Source organism: Ailuropoda melanoleuca, chromosome 9 (assembly GCF_002007445.2).
Source record: "Ailuropoda melanoleuca isolate Jingjing chromosome 9, ASM200744v2, whole genome shotgun sequence".
NCBI classification, from domain to species: Eukaryota; Metazoa; Chordata; class Mammalia; order Carnivora; family Ursidae; genus Ailuropoda; species Ailuropoda melanoleuca.
This window is the reverse complement of record NC_048226.1, coordinates 36,154,082-36,160,958: the sequence shown is the minus strand read 5'-3', so window position 1 is coordinate 36,160,958 and position 6,877 is coordinate 36,154,082. Positions and strand designations below refer to the sequence as shown.

The 6,877-nt window shown below is 39.2% G+C and overlaps 1 long non-coding RNA gene across 1 annotated transcript in view; it reads left to right on the top strand.

The window, feature by feature from the left end:
• Positions 1–6,877, top strand: part of LOC109491008 — a 51,529-nt gene that overhangs the window by 43,622 nt on the left and 1,030 nt on the right. The gene's annotated exons all lie outside the window — the stretch shown is intronic.

The following is a 6,877-nucleotide window of genomic DNA, read 5'->3' as shown; positions in this document are numbered from 1 at the left end:
AAAATTCTAAATTCTATGTATTTTATACAATTACTTTAGCTGCTAGATAGTATTCCATATTTTTAAAAGATTTTTTTATTTATTCGAGAGAGAGAGAGGGAGGGAGTGCAAGGAGGAGCAGAGGGAGAGGGACAAGCAGACTCACACTGAGTGATAGGCCTGACGTGGGGCCCAATCTTAAGATCCCACAATCATGACCTGAGCTGAAATCAACAGTTGGATTCTTAACCAACTAACCACCCAGGCACCCCAGTAGTATTCCATTTAATTGTTAAAATTCTTATGCAGACACTGTACACAAGTTTCTCTAGAGGAGACACCAAGAAAAAACCAGGAAAAAAAAAGTTGCAAAAGAATGCGCATGGTAGGATAAAATTGACATAAATTTTTATACTGCTACACTTTTAATGGATACAATTTTTATTGGAGAGAGTCACAAAAGTACATGCAAATGATTTATTCTAGCTTCAAGATGGTGTTACTTTGGGGGATGGAAGGAGATTAAGAAGGACAAAGGTAAGGCTTAGTGGTGTCTTTACCATTTCTTGTTTAAAACTAATCAATAACAAAAAATTGAGGACATCTGTTTAGTCTTGGTGATGGTTATATAGGCGTGAGTTTTATTGTTTCCCATACTTTTCTTGAAATGTTTCATAATGTAGAAAATAATCTTAAATTCTAATTAATAGTTTTAGGATACTCTTTGAAAAACAAAATTCAAATTTATCCAGAGTGCTTTAGAGTCACAGATGAAAGGATGTATTACATGTACATATCTAATTGCCTCACTTGAAAGAAGTTAGCTCTAAATAATAAAGAACCGCCATGAAAGAAATGACATATAACAGTAAGGTTCACATAATTAAGAAACTAAACAGTGTTGTGTTGAAGAGTGTCCCACCCCCCAAAGTTTGTATCCATCTAGAACCACAGAATGTGACCTGATCTGGAAATAGGATCTCTGCAGATGTAATTAATTAGGTTAAGATGTGGTCATACTAGATTAAGATGGATCCTAAATCTAATTACTGGTGTCCCTATAAGAGGAGAGGACACGCAGAGACATATATACACACACAGAGGGAAGATGAGCATATGAAAACAGAGGCAGATATTGGAGGGATGATACACAAGTCAAGGAAGGCCATGGATTGCTACCAACCACCAGAAGATAAGAAGAGGGAAAGAAAGATCCTTCTCTAGTGTCTCCGGAGGCCCTGCCCACACCTTGATATTGGATTACTAGCCTCCAGAACCGTGGATAATAAGTTTTTCTTGTTTTAAGCCACCTATTTTGTGGTACTGTGTTACAGCAGCCAGAAACCACCAATGCAAATACCTTCTATTTCAGTTCTCTGGTAGGTGAAGCTGGGACTGGAGCAACACGGAATTGCCATGATTTAGAAACAGCCCTATAGGTCACGTCAACAACAATCTATCTCATTTCTAGGATTAGCTGGAGTAGGTTATAGGCAGCAGTCAACTCAGATGAGGAGGAAGCCGTAGGTGTCTTTGACTCCAGAGAAAATCAGAAATGAGTCAGAGATAAGATACAAAGGAAATCAGAGCAGATCTGGCAAAAAACACATGGCAGTTCTAGAAGATGTGTCATGGAGTGCAACACTGATGCAGTTCGCTTTGAGTCAACTGATCTGGGTTTGAAATTTTGGGGGGGCTCAGTTTCTTCACCTAGACTATAACCTCATGGAGATTAAATAAAATAACATGTAAAGATTTAAAGATCTTGGCACCATAACAAAAGTTAGATTCCTCCCCAGCTGTAAAAGACAATAAAGCTGGAGATGAGGTAGACCGATACAGAGATTTTATTTGAAACTCTCTCTTAGAAGGTAGGATGGTTAATTTTAGTCAAGTGTCTGTCAACTTGGCTAGGCCACAGTGCCCAAATATTTGGTCAAACATTAATCTAGATGTTTCTGTAAAGGTATTTATTAGATGAGATTAGCATTTACATCAATAGACTTTGAGTATAGTAGATTACTCCTCATATTGTAGGTGGGCCTCATCCAGTCAGTTGACAGTCTAACTAGAAAAAGACGGACCCTCCTGGAAAAGGAAATTCTGCCTCCAGATGACCTTCAGACTCAAGCTACAACATCATTTCTTCCCTGGGTCTCCAGCCTGCTGGTCTGTATTGCAGATTTTGGACTTGTTAGGCTCTACAATTGCATGATCCAGTTCCTTAAAATAAATCTCTCTTTCTCTGTCTCTTTCTGTGTTTCTGTTTCTTGTGTGTGTCTATCTCTGTCTCTCTCTGTCTCGATATGGATAGGCATGTAGATATAAATCTTTTTGTCAGTTCTGTTTCTCTGGAGAACTCTGGCTAATACAGAAGGGATTCAGGTAAAACTTAAAAAGTGAATTGCCTCTTCTAAGACCAGCCAGGGTGGTGGTCAAAACCAATAACTAGTGGTGTGGGTACTTAATAGGTGATAGATCGGAAATATATTTCTCAAGTATTCAAAGATAATTGTTTGCAGGTGGGCTGGTATTGTCATTTGCTTCAGTTACACAGGCTTAGTGGAAGCCTAGCTGTTCAGACCCTGACGTCCTAAACCATTAATCCTCATTCACATGTTGCTGCTGACTAGAAACTCTATATTTGCTTTTCTAAGGCAGCACCACAGAATAATGGCTTCCCTTTTTGTTATTTGCAATATAAGTCTCTCTTAGTGTTGAAAAAAAATCCAAAAATAAATCTTCAGGCAATTCATTTTTGAAATTGAATAAGAACCATTTGGGCAGCATACTCCATCTGCTGATACACTTGCTAACTGCTGCCCTCTAATTCTGTTGTTCAAATTAAGTACCTTGAAGCCATTCAGATACTGAATTGTGTTGCCACATCTTCCCATAGCCACAGCAGCTAATTAGTTCCTGGCAGGTCTGAATATCTGAGAAGACTGCAGGGAGGATTTCTAATTACATACTGAAGTGCAGCAAGTTGCTTAAATGTCTTCTGCGCAGCATTTACAATTTCTACACCATTTAGATTTTGAGTTTTCTGATAGAAATTGGAAAACTTTGTGTTCCACATTCCTGATGGTGACATCATCATCATTCTTTTAGCTGAATAAATGGAACACAAAAATTGAATTTTACTGAAGCAAACAGCTTTATAAAATCTGAAGAGGACTTCTCTAAGGAAGGTCTATGGCACAACATTTATTCTTATTGTTACTGCTATCTTCAAAGAGGTCAATTGAAGAATATTGAAAAAGCTTTCTTATTGCCCTTTGACAATAAAGTTTATTATTTTTATATTTATACTGACATTCAGGAATCTCAACCGTTTTTGAACTTTGCAAGTAGATTTCTCTGATCATTTTCCTCCCAATTTTCCTATATGTATATTATATGACATTTAAATAGGATATCTTGGGATTCTTTTTTCCAAATTATTTTCATCCTTTACAGCTCAACTCAATTTTTCTTTCTTTTCTGAGCCCTTTCAAGACTTGCCTCTATTGTTGTGTTTTTTTTCTCCAACTCCTTTGAAATTCTGTGATATGTAGCATCTCTACCTGTCACTTGTCACCTCTTATTTTCAAACAAGTTTAGTGTTATATCCTCAGTCAGCCTTACCAGCTTATTAAGAATAGAAATCATGTCTTCTTGTCTTCTCTTTGGATTATGCTTTTATTTTTCATAGATAAGTAAGAAAACAATCCTACTGTTCTAAAATCCATCTTTCTTTCTAGAGTCAGAAGACCTTTTCTAAAAGGCAGTGTCTTTAAAACCTACTCTCCCCCAAGTCCTTTAATAATATTTCCTTGGATTCTGCATCTATCCACAGGTAGTTCAACTCAGTTGTCCTTAGAAAAATATAAGACAAATTGGGATCTAAAATAAAATCATATTTTACTTCCCCATGTTATTTAAGTCTTTTCTAGGCACATTGGATGGTTGAGATACTAGTTCTAGAGGACAGCCATCTTCTAGAGAAATGACATCAAGCACAGTAATCAGGGGGAGAGTTGGTGTCTAGAAGGGATAGTGAACCTGATAGAGTGGGCAAAACATAAAAGCAAGAGAATCAACAGGAACTGTCTTGGTGAAGGAGGTCTCCTGCAAAGATAGGAAGGAGGGGAGTGGGAAACAGCCATGTTAGCTACTAGTCAGGGTACCATGCAGGCTGGAATTCAAGTCATGGCCCCAAAGTAGTAGCTGATGAACAATCTCAAAGAATACTGCCTCAGAGGGGACTAGCACCACAGCCCAGTTCTGTGATGTGGGCCAACCCATAAGCATCAAGGCAAATATACCATGGAGCCCACCCAAGCATAAAATTATGAAGGCTGGTTGACAGCCAAGTTGGCAGGGATGAAGTGAATATAGGAGAGCAAGGGTTGAAAATGGAGCACATGCTTAAGCTTTATAGTGATGGAATAGACAAGGGGGAGATCATGCCAGAGATGACAATACAGTCGCCACTTACTGCTCTCCTCTATATCAAACCACAGCATTTCCTATACCTTCAGGGCACTGCCTGTGTCAGTACTGCTGTAAATCCTTGTTAGCCATCCCACTGACACCACACACTGGAAGGTGGACCCAGAAATCTGCATTTTTGACTGGAGTTAGAGAAGCATTATACCAATACTGCTCTTTTTTCTTTTTAAAGATTTTATTTATTTGAGAGAGGGAGAGGGAGAAGCAGACTCCTGCTGAAAAGAAAGCTTGATGTGGGGCTCGATCTCAGGACCCTGGAATAATGACCCGAGACAAAGGCAGACGTTTAACCCACTGAGGCCCCCAGGGGCCCCCCAATACTTCTCTTCTAATCAAACTTTTTTTTCTTTTGACCTGTTGACTAGACTTTAGAATTTCAGAAGTATTATGAGGATGAGAACAATCCCATGGAAATTTCATGTTGCTGAAGGCCCAATCACTGCCCTTCTCTCCAAGGCACACAGTTCACATTGTATTTATGTATGTGGTGCCCCCTAATGTTGTACATGTTTGCCTGGGTAAATTCGGGTCAATTTAAATAGAAAATGGCATGCTACAGAGTAGTGTATCTTATTAAAGAGTTGCATAAAGGTGTGGTAGAGACTGATAGCTCTGTGGTTTGATTCCCTGCAGACAAATCATGTTCTGCCTTATGTTTTACTGAGGAGCTTGGACAGATTGCTCAAACTCTGTGCCTTAATTTACTTAGCTGCAACAATACATCCTTACAAAGCTGAAATGAGATTTAAATAAAACAAAATAAGTAAAGTGCTCAGAAGTGTTCCTGGCAGGTGATAAGCACTCCATAAACATTTGTTAACATTATCGGTGCAGTTCATACTAATAAAATTGCCAGTTAGACTTGCACTAGCACCAACCTTAAACATTTTGCTACTCTGTACGAGGATCAAATGAAAAGGTTTAAATTTTTAGAACCAGTGCAATGATACTTATTTCATGCTACTGTTGAGCCACTGAGAAATAGATTTATGAAAACATAGGGAAGGATCAAGAGAGTAACTTTTTCTTTTAGATGGGATTTAAAACAGAGAAGTCTGCACATTTGAAGACTTATGTGGTAGAAGAAGTGAATGACTCCTGTATTTTTATTGTTTCAACATTGCTATGAGTGTGCACATTTGTATAGTAGGTGTATGTGTCTCTAGTAGCTCTAAAAATAAGTACCTGAAATACATCCTTCACTTCACCCATTTTTTTTCTTTTTGGTAATTTATATGTTACTTTGCTGTCTTTGTCCCTGTCTCCTTTCACCTCTTTCATAAATAATATATAGCTTTTCTCTGTCATTCTAAAGGGGTCATGGGGACTTTAAACTAAATTGATACAGCTATAAAGGAGGAAAGGAGAGACAAGGGAATATAATGTAACTTTAGGGTGGAAAGATATGTGGTTTGAGTGCAAATGCAGAGGCAGCTTTGATGAGGACAACATAGAAAAGGTCCAAGAATAATCAGAGGAAGCTATTACAGATCCCCTAGGAAAACTCAGTGGGAGGAATGTTCCTGCATAGGGGGTGGGGAAGGAACAGCCAGTTAAAATGTTAGAGTATCAATGATGTGGGGAAATACACAGGAGCTGAGTCAGATAAGAGCATAGACTCCTGGCCAGGGCTGGAATGAGGGGAAGGATGGGAGAAGAGTTACATGTTCCTCCCCACACCCATGTACACATGCGTTCACACACATGCACAAGCACACACATATATGTTCAGGGTCCTCTGACAAGGACGTCATCAACAGCATATCCATGCTCTCCTGGCAGTGAGAAATGCTAACCTGGTCAATGGGAAGAGTGGAGAGCTGCAGGCTTTCTTTATCTGGGCCACTGCAGAGGCACCACAGCACAGGCGGCACAGGCTAGGATGTTCACAATTCCCGTAAAGTAGGCCTTGATGGATATTCTGTGAGCTCTCCATTTTGCCCCCCTCCATTATGTACTGCTTTCCTGTTCATGGCTTCTGAAGGTGAGGAACTGCAGGTGAGGTCCACCTACTAGCAGCACTCGGACTGATTTCTTTGCTCTTCAAGGGCTCTGTTGCTCACATACTGGCCATGAGCCGAAGAAACAATTTCCACACGGATGGTGCTGTCAAACAATGAAAGACAAAAGTGCAAGCTGCAAAATAAAATATGTGTGTTTACTTGGGGTCTTAGGGATTGCAATCTGGGGGCCACAGACTTGACTGAAATAAAAAATGGGTTCTGGAGAGACAAAAGTTAGAGTTTTTAAAGAGGAAAGAGGGGATTTACATAAGTTGTTTTGAAGAAAGGGTGACTGGTGCTGGTTTATCCACATTAATCTATGTGTGATTGGTTGCTAGGGCTAATGTTAGGCAGAAAGTTCATTTATGTTCATTATAACATAAGTAGATGGCCTTGGTTTT